The sequence below is a fragment of the Pimephales promelas genome, chromosome 16 (assembly GCF_988280905.1).
Source record: "Pimephales promelas chromosome 16, fPimPro1.hap1.1, whole genome shotgun sequence".
Classification (NCBI taxonomy): Eukaryota; Metazoa; Chordata; class Actinopteri; order Cypriniformes; family Leuciscidae; genus Pimephales; species Pimephales promelas.
In genome coordinates, this window is record NC_142784.1 from 8,572,168 (window position 1) to 8,589,002 (window position 16,835).

At 40.7% G+C, this 16,835-nt stretch overlaps 2 long non-coding RNA genes across 3 annotated transcripts; both read right to left on the minus strand.

Annotated features, from left to right (window-relative positions):
• Nucleotides 1-2,116: 2,116 nt before the first annotated feature.
• On the minus strand, nucleotides 2,117-7,578 carry LOC120481805 (uncharacterized). The gene is made up of 4 exons (XR_016146759.1): nucleotides 7,347-7,578; nucleotides 3,580-3,604; nucleotides 3,427-3,490; nucleotides 2,117-2,578 (listed from the first exon to the last, which is right to left on the minus strand). It is a non-coding gene; the product is annotated as an uncharacterized LOC120481805 (long non-coding RNA).
• Nucleotides 7,579-13,020: 5,442 nt separating this feature from the next.
• On the minus strand, nucleotides 13,021-14,390 carry LOC148973303 (uncharacterized). Of its 2 annotated transcripts, none has more exons than XR_016146811.1 (4): nucleotides 14,293-14,390; nucleotides 13,627-13,700; nucleotides 13,421-13,494; nucleotides 13,021-13,339 (listed from the first exon to the last, which is right to left on the minus strand). It is a non-coding gene; the product is annotated as an uncharacterized LOC148973303 (long non-coding RNA). The 2 variants fall into 2 exon arrangements; XR_016146810.1 differs by having other exon boundaries at nucleotides 13,627-13,695; nucleotides 14,293-14,383.
• Between the last annotated feature and the right edge of the window lie 2,445 nt (nucleotides 14,391-16,835).

Here is a 16,835-nt window from a genome sequence, read left to right on the forward strand (position 1 = left end):
AGTTACACATTAACCTACCTACCAGTATTAACTTTCACATGCAGTTACACATTAACCTACCTACCTACCTATAAGTATTAACTTTCACATGCAGTTACACATTAACCTACCTACCTACCTACCAGTATTAACTTTCATATGCAGTTACACATTAACCTACCTACCTACCAGTATTAACTTTCACATACAGTTACACATTAACCTACCTACCTACCTATAAGTATTAACTTTCACATACAGTTACACATTAACCTACCTACCTACCTACAAGTATTAACTTTCACATGCAGTTACACATTAACCAACCTACCTACCAGTATTAACTTTCACATGCAGTTACACATTAACCTACCTACCTACCTACAAGTATTAACTTTCACATACAGTTACACATTAACCAACCTACCTACAAGTATTAACTTTCACATGCAGTTACACATTAACCTACCTACCTACCTACCTACAAGTATTAACTTTCACATAGTTACACATTAACCTACCTACCAGTATTAACTTTCACATACAGTTACACATTAACCTACCTATCTATAAGTATTAACTTTCACATGCAGTTACACATTAACCTACCTACCTACCTACCTACCAGTATTAACTTTCACATACAGTTACACATTAACCTACCTACCTACCAGTATTAACTTTCACATGCAGTTACACATTGACCTACCTATCAGTATTAACTTTCATAGTTACACATAAACCAACCTATCAGTATTAACTTTCACATACAGTTGCACATTAACCAACCTATCAGTATTAACTTTCACATGCAGTTACACATTAACTTTCACATACAGTTACTCATTATCGTTCGCATGCTGTTACTCGTCATTTCACATGCAGGTACTCATCATTTTTCACAGGCAGGTACTCGTTAACTTTCACATGAAGCTACTCATTAACTTTCGCTTGCAATTACTCAACAACTTTCTCACGCAGTTACATATCGATTTTCACTGCAGTTACACATTAGCTTTCACATGCAGTTACACATCAACTTTCACAAGCAGTTACTCGTCGCCTTTCGCATGCCCGTTACTCATTAACTTCGCTTGCAAGTTACTCATTAACTTCAGTGCAGTTACTTATCATTTCACATGCAGCTACTCATAAACTTCGCTTACAAATTACTCATCAACTTTCAGATGCAGTTCCACATCAACTTTCTCTGCAGTTACACATAGACTTTCACATGCAGTTACCGGTTAACTTCGCTTGCAGTTACTCATTACCTTTCACATGCTTGCTACTCGTCTTTCACATGCAAGTACTCATATCTTTCACATGCAGCTACTCGTTACCTTTCGCATGCAGCTACTGGACATTTTCCGATGCAGTTACATATCGATTTTCACTGCAGTTACACATTAGCTTTCGCATGCAGTTACACATTAACTTTCACTGCAGTTACTCGTTGCCTTTCGCATGCAGCTACTCATTAACTTCGCTTGCAAGTTACTCATTAACTTCACGTACAGCTACTCACCATTTCACTGCAGTTACACGTTAACTTCGCTTGCAAGTTACTCATACTTTCACCTCAAGTTACTCGTACTTTCATATGCAGTTACACATTAATTATCACACGCAGTTACACATATGACTTTCGCAAGCATTTACTCAATAACTTTCACCAGCAGTTACACATTAACTTCCACTTGCAGCTACTCATAAACTTCATCTGCAGATACTCATTAACAGTAACATGCACTTTACTCATCGACTTTCACCTGTAGTTACACATAGACTTTCACTGCAGTTACACATCGACTTTCACAGCAGTTACTAAATAACTTTTACATGCAGTTACACATTAACTTTCACATGCAGTTACTCATTAACTTTCACATGCAGTTACACATTAACTCACATGTAGATACACATTAACTCACACATGTAGATACACATTAACTTTCACATGCAGTTACTCATTAACTTTCACATGCAGTTACACATTAACTCTCACATGCAGTTACACATTAACTCACATGTAGATACACATTAACTTTCACATGCAGTTACACATTAACTCACATTAACTCGCATGTAGATACACATTAACTTTCACATGCAGTTACACATTAACTCTCACATTAACTCACATGTAGATACACATTAACTTTCACATGCAGTTACACGGTAACACTTTACAATAAGGTTCGTTAGTTAACATTAGTTAACTACATTAGTTAATATGAACTAATAATGAATAGCACATATACAGCATTTGTTAATGTTATTTTCAACATTTACTAATACTTGATTAAAATATTGTTAACATTAGTTAATGCACCGTGAACTAACATGAACAAACAATGAACAGCTGTGTTTTCATGAACTAACATTAACAAAGATGAACAAATGCAGTAACAAATGTATTGCTCATGGTTAGTGCACGTTAGTAAATACATTAACTAATGAACCTTATTGTAAAGTGTTACCAGTTACACATTGTCGGTTAAAAACAAGAAAGTGGCTAGTAAAAACGTCGAGTGGCTGGTCGATTTTGAACTCCACAGTGGCCGCCGGTGGACAAAAGAGTTGATTTCCATCCCTGCTTGGTAATGTCAAGGTGTCATAACAAAGTCATCTCAAACAATGTCATATTTGCATTAAAACTTTCATAACTGAGCAAAAGACACTTAATGACAGTTGTCACAAACATGCATAAACCTTCCTTCATATTCATAATACATCATGTTAGTCTTATGCATACCCCTTCAAGTAACGTGTTACCAAAGAATGAATCTCAGACAGTTCATAAGAGAAACGTGTGCAGGATTCCGTGTTGCAAGAATGCTGTCTTGACGAAGCCTAACTTGCTTCATAAATGTAATATATTTTTTAATATTTAATTTATCAGTCAGAGCAGGAATCAAGGCTACATTCGAATAAACAAAGCCAGCGGAGCGATTATCTCTGTCCATCTTGAGGAATGAAAACGGTTGAACCAAAGAACGTATATTGACAAGAAGTGAACGCTCCATTGCAACACAAGTATTTTGCAGTATTATCTTATATTAATGACCGTTAAAACAAAACTATGTAAACAAAAAAAAAACACAGCCACTGTTCAAAGTGGCAATTAAAGTTATAGGATAACGGACACAGCGCATCAATGATCATCATGTTTGTAGCATGATCCAGGGGATTAAAACGTACAAAATATATTTCAGGCCTAATGGAGTTGGTAACTAATATAAGTAGTAAATGTGTAAAGTTGCATACAATGGAAATACCATAGACTGTAAAAAATATGGACAAAGCGTCTGTGACGTCACTCATAGACTTTCTGAAGAACAGGTTTGAGGCTGTTTATGGGGGGTGTGGGCGGCACCATATTAGAAAATCTTGAGAAATACAAAATACAAATGTTCAGAAATACAAATGTTTCAGAAAGGATACAGAGATGCGTCGTGTCAGATCATGGCCAAGACGTCCAATTCCACTCGGCGCAGCCCGTTATCAGCTGTCAATCAAAGTTAACCGCCCTTATTTTTCATACATTTTACATCCAAATACGATCTAAACTAACGAGTTAGAAAAAAATTCACTCACCTCACAGTTGTCAGGCACTCAGAACCTATCGAAAAATACAATAAAAGTCAAACTGTAAACATATGAATTGATGCTGTGAAAACGGACATTTTAATGTGAGGTCTATGGATATTCACCCCCTTTTGGGACCGACCTCTAGCGGATTTTCGATGGATTGCAGTTTTTCCCACTTCCGGGTAGGCGTCATTTTTCAGATTAGAATTTTGCCGCTTGGGAAAAATTAGAAGAAAAAACTACCTCAAAAAACTGTTATCTATGCTGTTGTCCAGTAACTCCAGTTGGAATTTTCACCCCAAAATGGCGGCCCCGCTCCTGAAGCGCCACCTAGTGGCTTTTACCAAAAAAGCATCAGAGTTTTGCTTCTTGTTCTTCTATACTCTTTGGTTGAACTCTGACCAATAAGAGGATCGTTTTATACATGTGGCTTGCATAAACACATTTTGGTACGCTTTGAAATGTTGCCTTGTGAAAGCAAACCGAACGAGTAAAAAATTAAATCCGTGCTTCAGAACACAGAAAATGACCTACAGGTATGAAAATGCAGCCCTACACTGCAACCTATGGCATGAGTTGGGCTTTGCTTATCAGGTTTTCTGATAATCAAGTCATTTTGTGTGAAAAGACAATGGTCATGAAAACAGTAGACTTCCTTTTGGAAAAAAATACTTTTGGCATTTGGTTGGAGAGACAGTGCTCACAGAAGGCACATGCAAACTTTCTTTCTCAATTGGCTCATTTTGGCTTTCATGGGCTCTATAATAACATTTTCTACTAGGGCTGAACGATTTTGAAAAATTGCGATTTTTTTTAACCAATATTGCGATTGCGATTTAATATGCGATTTAAAAAAAAAGTTCTTTACCTTCTGTATTAGTCGACAAAGACAAGCAATAAATCAGGGGTGCCCAATCCTGCTCCTGGCGATCGACTGTCCTGCACAGTTCATCTCAAACCCTAATCAAACACACCTGAAGTAGCCAATTAAGGTCTTTAGGATCACATTCAGGTGTGTTTGATTAGGGTTGGAGATGAACTGTGCAGGACAGTCGATCGCCAGGAGCAGGATTGGGCACCCCTGCAATAAATCATTGTACAGTAGAGATGGGAATCTTTAGATAGCTCATGATCCGATCTAATTAATTAATCTTAATAACTCTTAAAATATGTATTTAATTGCTTGTGTAAAAACACATACTTTAAAAAATAAAAAACATTTAATTAAACCAATTACATGTTAAGAATTTAAAAATAGGCTATATAAAATAATATAGCTTCAAAATATAAAAGCTAGTAAATAAAGAGAAACAAAAAAAGCATTACAAGCAATTAACAAAGAGTGGTCTCAGTATTTAAAAGTAGGCTGTCTGAATGTTTTTCATTCAAGAGCTGGAGTGATTTCCCCTCAGTTTAGATATGATAAGCTGCATTCACACTAATGCATATATCTCTTTTGAAATTGTAAATGTGGTTTGTCCTGTTGGTTTAAGATATAACTGACCGTGTTCACATTAATTTCGCATCATAAAAGCATTTTGACATGCAAGTACATTTAACCAATGAGTCGCTCACGGCCGCATGCACGAGCGCTCTTCACAAAGCACACGTTAGTATTTTAAAATGAAATCAGCCTTCTCAGTGATTTTCATAGTTTTAATATATAAGCCAACTGCATTCCAAAAGACATAAATAATGCCTCTGTGAAGCATTTGTAAAGTAAATTCCCACGGGAGAGAACGCGCACTGCAAGTGTAACGTTATAACATCAAGCAAAGCGGCAAAACCTGTTCAATGAAGCCCGCGAATGTCCTTGTAATTCGGTTCAATCCCGAACTTTATGAAATAACGCTACTATGTTTCGGAAGGTTCGAGCGGTGTCATGTGTGTGAGTGAGGAAGAGAGAGAGCGAGAAAATAGAAGCAAGCGGAACGGTTCGTTTCTAAAGCACGCGCAGCGTCATCACGCATCTGTGTTTAAAAACTAAGCTCAGACTCGATTCTGAAATTCTCTGAATCGATCCAGGATTGTTGAGGAGAGAATAAATAACACAATAAACTGTTCTTTTCTGAACGCCAAACCGCGTAGCATGGCAAGTTGATGCTTTTATCTTGCAGACTGCTTTTCTCTCGCGTGTCACGTGACCAGTGTAATCGCAGCTCTTGCGATTACAAAATCGCGTTTCATCATATCGCGATTTTATCGCAAATGCAATTAATCGTTCAGCCCTATTTTCTACCTCATGAATTTCGCTGAATATGAAATGAATATCTTCATAAATGGATATTAAAGGCTTTAGCTGTGCTTTGCCGCTGGAGTATAATAGAAACCCACATTTTGCTTAAGCCGAACAATAACTCCTGGCAAATAAACCGTCGAGGTATAAAACGGTTAACGGTAAAGCTGTAAACGTGCGTGGGAGAGAGCAGACCTTGCCTATATCAGAGCAACTCAAAATTTCGACCCAAAAAAAACGACAGTACCCCTGTGGGTTTTTTTTGGTGCGAAAGAATAAGTTTCTCCAATCTTCTTGAAACTCTGGATTCTGATAGAGGGCCATGAGACTTAGACCTGAGTGCAAAAATGGAGGCTCTAGACCCTTCCAGAGCTGAGATATTGAGATCCCACTTAGCATTTATGCCATTATAAATATCTCAATATGTCAGCACTGGAAGGGTCTAAAGCCTCCATTTTTGCACTCAGGTCTAAGTCTCATGGCCCTCTATCAGAATCCAGAGTTTCAAGAAGATCAGAGAAACTCAAAATTTCGACTCCAAAAAAAAAAAACGACAGTGTTACCCCTTACGTTTTTTTTTTTGGGCGAAAAATCAAGTTTCCCCAATCTTCTCAAAACTCTGGATTCTGATAGAGGGCCATGAGACTTAGACCTGAGTGCAAAAATGGAGGTTCTAGACCCTTCCAGAGCTGAGATATTGAGATCCCACTTAGCATTTATGCCATTATAAATATCTCAATATCTCAGCACTGGAAGGGTCTAGAACCTCAATTTTTGCACTCAGGTCTAAATCCCATGGCCCTCTATCAGAATCCAGAGTTTCAAGAAGATCAGAGAAACTCAAAATTTCGACTCCAAAAAAAAAAAACGACAGTGGTACCCCTGTCGTTTTTTTTTTTCGGTGCGAAAAAATAAGTTTCTCCAATCTTCTTGAAACTCTGGATTCTGATAGAGGGCCATGGGATTTAGACCTGAGTGCTAGACCCTTCCAGAGCTGAGATATTGAGATCCCACGTAGCATTTATGCCATTGGGTTCGTGGACGGTGGAATTATGGGACGGCGCTTGGTGCTACGGACTCAGGGGCCCTAGCTGAGTGCAGTAAAATAGTTTTTATCATGACAGGAACTTTAATTAAAATGTCCAAAAAAAAAAACACTACCCAAATCCCCATTCAATAGATTGCCGGTGGGATCGCGTCCAATTGCAGCTTATTGCATGAACTGCGGAAAAACTTTAAAAATATATAGTGGGTTATTGGACAAATAGTGGGTTTGTGGGATGGAAGCATGGCCTGGGAGTGGTAACGGGACGTTTGGTAAATATAGTGGGTTATTGGACAAATAGTGGGTTCGAGGGGACCGGTCAGTGGGCGGGGGGCCGGTCGCCCTTACGAAGCGGTGGTCGGATGGAGACCTCCAATGATTCCACGCTCATTCACGGCATCATCAAGCTATGCCTTTGTTTAGAATAAGCGACTTCTAGTGGCGAAACTTGCATACTGTGCCTTTAATACAGAATCAAGAATTAACACCAACCTCTTTGTTCTTCAGTATGTTTCATTCTGCAGTGTTCTGGATCTCATGTTCTCAGTGTCCTTCAATAAACTCTGTGTTTGTGTAAGCTCTTCCTGATGGTTTGATGCTCGTCTTCACTTGTAGCTGAGGGAAATATTCCAGCGTTTATTGGTGAACTGCAGTGGGGGGAGCTTCACTGAAGGAGGAGTTTCACTGGAGGAGGAGGAGCATCACTGAAGGAGGAGATCTGACAAAATCAATAAGAAAACACATACTGAGTTTGTTTTTATACTAATTTACACATTTTAAATGTTTATGCCCACCTTTTCTATCTAGTAAAGTAACTTTTAAGTTAATTAATCTCAAAGGTCTGATTTCACAGAAAGGGCTTGGATTAAGCCAGGAATAGGCCTTTGATCAATTAGGGCATTTAAGTAGCTTTGGGCTAGGGTTGTAACGATACCCTCATGTTAGGATTCGATATATATCATAATAGTGAACTCCGAATATCGAATGATATTGCGATATTGCAAGACATATGGTAAAAGGTAAACAAAGAAATTACTGTTGATTAAAATGCTAAATTTGGTATTACATTGGGAGTGGAAATGAAAAGGTTTGGACTTGGTACTGGGAAACCAATGCACAGGACCACAGACACCAGAATAAAAAGAATTCATGATTCTGAAGCTGAAATACAGAATTATATTTAGATGAATATGCTTGCAATGTTATTGGTAACATAGGACATTTGGCATTATCAGAACTGACAAATATCCCCCTCATTGCTTTATTATACTCAACATAATACAGTAGTTTAATGTAGTACCACCGACACTAAAACTCTATAAACTTGAATTTTTTTGCATACAGTAATTTACATTTTGGGTGAACTACACTCAAAACCGATTGTTACTATCCGCGCAATGCCCTGAACACGCACTAAATGTAGACTATCTTGAATACCGCATTGGAGCGTATCCTATCATGCATTAGGTGCGGGAACTCACATGCCCCGAAATCACAAGATGATGAGGAAAACATTCCACTGCAAGTTAAATGAACCACATTTTACATGTAATTTGGTAGAAAAACACATTGTTAAAGTGTCATTATAATGTTGCAAAGATGAGTATGGTATGTGTATTTTGTACATTTGCAGCTGCTTTTTAAATCACTTAATTAAAAGCACCATATTTTTTAATTATGCCTTTTGTTACATTGGGACTACGAACCAGACATTGTTGATTTTAAAATGCAAAGAATTGAAAATTTAAATAAAGCTCTGTAAACACTTGCATTTTTGTGTCCCATTGGGTAATCAAAAGTTCTAGTCATCACACCTACTTGAACACTTGGGCTAAATGCAGGAAATACCTACATCGTGCAAGTACACAAGTGCAAAGACCGCAAGTGTGGTCCTTCAAAAAACAAAAACATTACTAATGTGCATCTTGAGACAAAACAATAGCACTGACATTTTAAAATGCACTGACATTTTGCTGCTAGAAACAGATTGTTACAGACTGTATACTGAAAGAATAAAAGTGGTCTAATGTTAAAATATTATTTCTCAAATGATACAGTAAAATTGCAGGAACATAAAGACTAATGAAACCCATCTTTATCAAACATTGTAATTCGCCGATATGAATAGTTAATTTTCTACAACTATGTTACACATCTAGAAAGGAGCAGACGTCGTTTCTGGTGCAACACATTTTATATTGGGGCTTTGCATGCAATCCTGCAAGACAGATTTAACAGTACACGGTCAATCATCAGTGGAGCATCTCAATTTGGTGTGTTATCTGCTCGTCTCTGCATTAACTGCTATATTGTGCGCATTCTCACATTCAGTATGACATTTAATAATTGCTCATTATAACATTCCCTGTTGCTCACTAACCTAAATTAACATACAGTTTGTAAATCAAACATGTGAACATACAGTATATCTCGCCCCATATCAAAAATAACAAATAACCCTCGTTAAACTTAATTTGAAACTATACATTTCCCTTTGTCTGTTAAACACTTTCCAAAGTACATACATTCTCTTTCTCAGCATGACTTGTTTACTCTAAATAACACATTACACTTTAATGTTCTCTCATGTCACATTTCACGACTCTTTTATATCATTATTGAGCAAATCACTTCGTTTGAGTTTCACGTATACCGTGAAACCGTGATATTTTCTGAGACGATTATCATACCGTGAAAATCTCATACCGTTACAACCCTATTTCTAACAATGGAAAGATTAATGCAAATGGGTGGAGTTGCTAGGGCTGTAACATATACGATATAAAATCGAAATCGCGATACTCAGGTCCACGATACTGTATCACGATGTGAGAAGGCAGAATCGCGATACACCCCTTCCACCTCCCAGTTATCTTTCCCATCCAGATCCAATGCTATCTTTGAATGACTATTTATATTATTTGAAGTTAACATTATAAAATATGTAGACCTACACCACAAAACTAGTTGAGGTTAAATTAGCCAAAACTGAAATCCATCAAAATAATACATTCTCAGAAAATGCATTTAATACCAATATATTGACACTTCTGTTTATATATCCATAGCCTACTCCCTTAATAAAATCCAGTACGTCCACACATTAGAAAAATACAAGTCTACACTTGCATTTTATATTTAATATGAAGGAAATACACACGCGTACACGGACGCGACACAAAACATCTTTAATATTTAGGTAGCAAAAATATAGCCTATATTTTTTATAATTCTGTAAATTACACTGTACAAACCAAAATAAATACTAGGCTGCCCACCGAATATATTTATATATTTATATTTACCATATATAGGGCGCACCGGATTATAAAGCTCATAAGATACTGCAGTCAAACGTTTGACTGGGTTTGCGTTATGCATCCACTATGTGCTAAAGGCTAAAGAGAATGTAGCGAGTGCGCGGCGCCGGAGGTGAGGCGTTTATTTAGTAAGCATGAGCGCGCTGAAGCGGGCACGTACATTTGCAGCCTGACCCATATGAGTATTCAATGTGCGAGGCTCGCTAACAGCAACAGTTGGCTGTTTTGAATGAGACGACACGGTTACCGTGAACAACGGGGAGCGCTTTATGCGCGAGCAGCACCGGGGACAGTGGGTCTGTTAAGAGTGCGGGCATGTGATTTACACACATAAAAATACGTACTACTTTTTTTTTCTTCGTCATTTTCTTTGCTTTCTTTGTGGTAGTCCAGTGTTCCTCTTTATGTTTGGCGGTTTCGCCGGGTCCCGCATGGAAGTTAGAGAAAATAGAGGAGTCAACGGTTATATGACGCCATAAACGGGCGACGAAACGGAAATAAAGAAACGTCCCGTGTCTTCGAATTAAACTATTTCTCCGTATTTGAAAGTTGGTGGAAACTGTCGGGATAAATACACATCTAATAGAAATATATAACATAGAAACAGTTATTTTTGCTATTTTTAAAGCAGAAAAAATACATTTTGTGGTTTTAAAATGATGGTACACGGCAACCTTTTCACGACTTCAAAGACAGACGCAGGTAATCGCACGCGCTCTGCTGATATATCTGGCTACACATCATCACCAAAATAAAACAGTCTTGTTATCATATTACATTATACACTTGTTTAACATGCAATACATGCATGAAGTTCAAAACAAGAAGGGTATAGCCTTATAAAAAATATATAGTTGGAGCACAGAAAACAACCCAAAAGCAGCAGCCTACACTGCCTAGTTTAGTTTAATAATTTGCATAGTTATTATTGTTTTTTTTGGTGTTCAGATTCTATACGTTTCTCCAAATGTTATTTAATAAAAATACCTGTATATTTTTTCCTCTCAAAATCTATTTTTCAGCCCAAGCCTCGCCCCCGTGATAGAATCGCGATACGAATCGAATCGTGGGTCAAAAATCGTGATACGAACCGAATCCTGGGTTTGGTGTATCGTTACCTAGCCCTAGGAGTTGCCCTTTAACTCTAATGTCCCCGCTGCGTGCAACTTGGGCAAAATGGCGGACACCCGCGAACTCCCCCTTACAAAAATAACCTACAGGAATCCTGCAGGAATATTATGCAGGTTTCCTACAGGATTTTCAGCTCATTTTCCTGAAGGAATACCTTACTGTTACTGAACTCGCGTCACTTAAACTATTATTTTACCCATCAATATCACACAACCTCTACATAACAGTACTGTCTTTCCATCTCCATTGCATAATACCAATTATCGTTTCACATACGAAGTTTCATTGCCGCGTTGTTTCTGATCACGCTCTACGGGTGATAACAATTTCGTGCTCAAAACTTACGTTACTTAACATAAATCCTAAATACTCAAATACTAAACATAACTGTTCGTGGACCCATTTGACTTAAGTAATCTTACCTGTAAAAGAGATATAACAGTAGCAACACAGTCAATCATCAGCATCTCTGCTAGTTGCACGTGGCCGCCATTTTGGATTTCTGATCCGTGGCGTGAGTGTGCGGTCGGACACTTCCGGTTTCGCTTTACGTCGCCGGTGTGGTGAAGAGATGGGCTGCGTCCAAAACCGCATACTCAATGAGTAGGTACTTAATTTCAATAAGTACTTACTCAACGAGCGCTAAAAGAGTAGGTACTTTATAGCCAAATCTCGTTGAGTATGAATGAGAACCGGACATCTGCCATGTTGACGTTATCATGTGACCTACTACGACGTGTTTATCATCATATCACAAGCGCAAAGAAATGAACAGCGACACGTTTAATTCTTCTATCTATAAATATCTTGACATTGATGAAACTTTCTCATTTTGTTGTGGTATTGTTGAAGAAACAGCTGATATTTTGTTTTATTAAGAAACCCCCAAATCGTCACCTCTTGAATATATGTTGTTAATTTCTTTATTTTATACCCAAAACGTTTCTCCTTTAAGTTTTCCTCCTTTTCTTGATGAATTTACCTCGTTTCATCCCTCAGACCTATAACAACAAAACAACAACATTTTTCATGTATTATGAAGAGATATTTAGCCTTGTTATTGTTCCTTTTTCCTGTATTATGATGTAAACAAACCAATGATCTTTATGTTTTCTGTTTTGTCATTATGACTATTATGGTATCTTTCCATGATCTTGTATGTAATACGTTTATAAGTTTAAATTATGAGTGACAGGTGTACTAACACTTCATACCATCAGTGACTCGACAGCACAACCTAGAACAGTTTTCCTCTGCGTTTGTAATGTCTGCACAAAGGAGACGGGCAGCTGCTCGAAGATCTCTTTTGGAGAAAACTGTTGATTTTATACTCGAAAAATGTAAGTATCACTCCTTAAAAATTAATATTACCTCAGAATGAATTGCATTGTTAGCCCACCCCAAACCTTAAACAAAATAATAATATTAAATGCTGACCAATACTTAATTATATAACTTTTTTTATATACTAAAAATATAATTTAATATAACAAGCAAAATGTAATTTGTTTTGTCATATGACAGTTATGCATGAATACATTTATATTCATAAATGCAGTGAAACATCTCAATTATCAGTCAATCGATGAATTAATGGATACATTAATTAAATAATTAAATTTTATATATTGACAACAATAATAAAAATGAATAAATGAGTAAAAGAACAAATAAAAGTAACCATCACAATAAACAAATGCATTATACAAGTCAACAACACATGAAACAAAGCTTTATTCAAACTACAAGCATGTATTTACAGCCGCTGAACACCACATCATGCCGACTCAACACAGCGGTTCCCATTCTGCAGCTTTATTCTGATGAATTCACCAGAGGGGACTGTGCCTTCTTCCCAGAGCTTGTTGTTGTGCTGCGCTTCACAATCTGAGGCAATAAGGGCAGGTGGAGAGATCGAGGGTCTCGTAAAGGCAGGTGGAGAGATGGAGGGACTCATCCATGGCACCACTTCCAGGATGCACCTCTGGGCTCCTCATCCTCAGTGCTCACACCAGTCTGCAGACATTTCAGATCCTACAAAAATGCACAAACATTATACAAAAGCAGTCATTTTAACACAATGTCATTTGATTTATCTATTAAAAATAACCTTACTTTATATTTGAGTAAAATCTCTAAAACAAATGCTGCCATCATCTTTCCTTGCAGGTCCTGCTCCACCACAAAAGCTATGCAGCAAATGCACAGAAATCAAGAATCAGAAAAGTGTTGTAATGTCTCTACTTGAATTTACAATAATTCAAATAAACTACAAATTAAGATTGAATAGATTTTGATGTCCATTTCTGTAGTATACTCACCCAAAGCCTTTGATGACAGCATTCAGCATCATGAGCCTCTCTCCACCGGATAAACACACGCGTGTTCTTCTGTCCTTGTAACATACAGACAAGATTCACATTACGAGCTCAACACTGAATTTACATGCTGAGGTTGATGTGTTAACTCACTTTTAATCCAACTTAAATGTTCCTTAATTTATCAACACTAATAAGGGACAAATTAAATATAACATAGATTACTTTATAACATAGGTTACTTTATAGATTTGTTTATTTACCGTATTTACAGCACATTTGTCTAATGTAAGTAGTGTTGACAACAGTGAATTATCCTTCATAATAGCACACATAACGTTACATCACTCAGATGTATTTTTCATGTTGGGATGTGCTCATCTGCAATACTTAAACAATATTTTCATTTCAGATGTAAATATACATTTTAAATAAGCGTGTTTAAGATGTAACGTTATATGGTTATGTAAATCCATTTTAGAAACTTACGTGTAACGTTAGCCTACTTACTGGAGCTCCCCTGTTTAACTAACTAATAAAACATGTGTTTACAGCAAAATCACAACTATACTATACTGTCTAAGTCCTTTAGACCTTCAACAGTTAAAACGTTTACTCTATAGTAGTTTAACACATACGATTTAAACACAAGGAACCGTGTTTACTCACATTTGAAAACCCCCTGCTTCGCTGATCTCCGCGATGTTGATAACGACGAATGCTCTCCCGTGGCCTCCTGGGATAGAAGAGTATCCATCGGATGAACACTCAAAAATCTTGGCGTAAGCAGGAGATCATCCGGGAACTTCTCGCCTACTCTTTCATGAGTACTGAGGTTTCGGACATACTACTCCTTTCAAATATAGTTCCCTATCGTAGTCACTTCGAGTTACGTCAGAAGTGACGGAGATTGGGGGTTTCGCATAGAAAGCCAATCCTCTTCGAGTATTAAAACACGAGCCAATGGCATGCAATGCCTTGGGGCTGCGGAAATTTGCATAGCGTACTCCGCCCTACTCCGTGAGTATAAAAGGAGGAAGTGAACGCAACCGCAGTATGTTTTCGCTTCGGAGCCAAGAGAACCTCTTCACTCCTCAAAGCTGAATCAAGACTCTTCGAGACGAGCGTCCTCTTCAGTGTTGGTGTGACGGCGGTACCCAGCGAGATTCTGCATTGCCTGCGATCTGTGCAGTGGTTTGCCAGACTTTGCGCTTCTCCCTGGTAGCCTCAGCGCTGAAAGAGTGAATTTCTCTCCTCTCTGTAAAAGAGCTGCACGCGGCACGTCTTTTTAAAGATGGCTCGCCCGTGCCCTTCTGGATGTGGTAGATTTCTGTCGTCATCTGATGGTCACGAACGCTGCTTTGTTTGCTTGGGCATTCAGCATGCAGCAGCAGCGTTCGTGGATGACTCATGTTCCTTCTGTGGGACCATGACCATCTCCACACTGAGGTCGCGGCTCAATGATCTCACTAGAGTGAGAGCCCCGGTCCCCCCTACTCGATCGGCTTCCTTCACGAGAGGGGGCCCGTCGACCCGGGGACCGGGCGATCTAACGGTGACGGTGTGGGATAAAGCCCCGACAATTCCTCGGGCCACACCTCCCGCCTCAGTGCGTGAGCCAGCGGGCGCTAGTTCGACTCGGTCGGTTGTCTCTTCGGCGGCACCGGCTGCTTCGAGCAGCGCCCCAGATGATGATGCGATGTCTATCACTGCATCACTAGGCGGGCTTGATTCCTCGGGAGAGGAAGATCCGGCTGCGTTGCCTCCTTCGGGAGTCCCAGCGTTGTCCGCGTCAGATCCCGAGATGACGGCCATGCTGTCTCGAGCCGCTGGGAGTATCGGGCTAGAATGGAAACCTCCATCCTGCCCCGACCTCTCACGGATGGATAATTGGTTTTTGGACAAGGCTGCCGCTGCAAAGCCACGGCCGACTCCAATACCTTTTTTCCCCGAGCTGCATGCGGAGTTATCGCGCTCTTGGGGGGCTCCTTTGTCCACTCGAGAGCGCGATCTCTCCCCCGCCTTTCCCCCCCTCGACGGCGGGGCCGCCCGTGGGTACACTGGGATGCCCCCGGTGGAGCGCTCTGTTGCGATGCAGCTGTGTCCACAGAGCGCCTCCACCCGTGGTCCTCCTAAGCACCCATCCAAAGCCTGTGGGTTCTCGTCTGCTATGGCGGCGCGATCCTACAGAGCGGCGGGACAGGCGGCCTCCGCTCTGCATGCTATGACCACTTTGCAGGTCTTCCAAGCGAAGTTGCTCAGAGACATGCACGAGGGCGGGACTGACACGACGGCATTCAAAGAACTGCGGTCCGCCACTGACCTTGCTCTCCGGGCAACGAAAGTGGCTGCTCGCGCCGTTGGTCAGGTGATGGCCACTAGCGTGGTTCAGGAGCGTCATCTGTGGCTCAACCTGTCGGATACGCGGAGCGCTGAGCGGACTCGTCTGCTCGACGCTCCGCTGTCCCAGGTTGGCCTCTTCGGCGGTGCGGTCGAGGACTTCGCCCATCAGTTCTCCACCGCCCAGAAGCAGACGGAGGCCATCAAACACATCCTGCCCCGACGACCAGCTGCTGCCTCCACCCAGTCGTCGGCACAGGCGCCTCCCCCTGCTCGCCGCCGAGGACGCCCCCCTGCGGCTCCCCTCCCTCCCGCCCGGCCCCAGCAGCAGCCTTCACCCGGGCCCCGGCGTCGAGGAGGCCGCAGGCCGGCGTCACAGCCCCCTCAGGCCGCTCGCCCCGCTAAACGCCAGGCCAAGCGAAGATCCTGACACGGGCCGCTCAGTGACGATCTCGAGTCTTTCACAGGAGGCGGTAGCAGGCCCCCTCCTTCCCCCGGTGGAGGGCCGGGGGAGAATCTTTTGTTCTCAGCTCCCCGCTGCTCACCCACGGGTGGGCAGCACCCTGAACTGGTTAAAGAAAGACTTGACATCCTCACTGAGCTCACAGACTGGAGTGAGTGCCCCCGATGCCCCAGGGTATCGGCCCACTCACTCCTCTCTGTCTCGGAGGGCGCGGAAGGGTGCGTGTGTCGTCCCCGGGCTACACCAATCCCTTCCCCCTCTCTCGCCAGACCCCCGGCAGAACGGACCCCCGTGGAACGCTCCGCTTTCCCTGGTCCCTTCTGTCGGGGAGCGGGCTTCGACGCATCCGAGCGGGGTAACCCCTGCACGCGTGCCAGTCGACCCGCCACGCTGCCCCTCCGGGGGGACG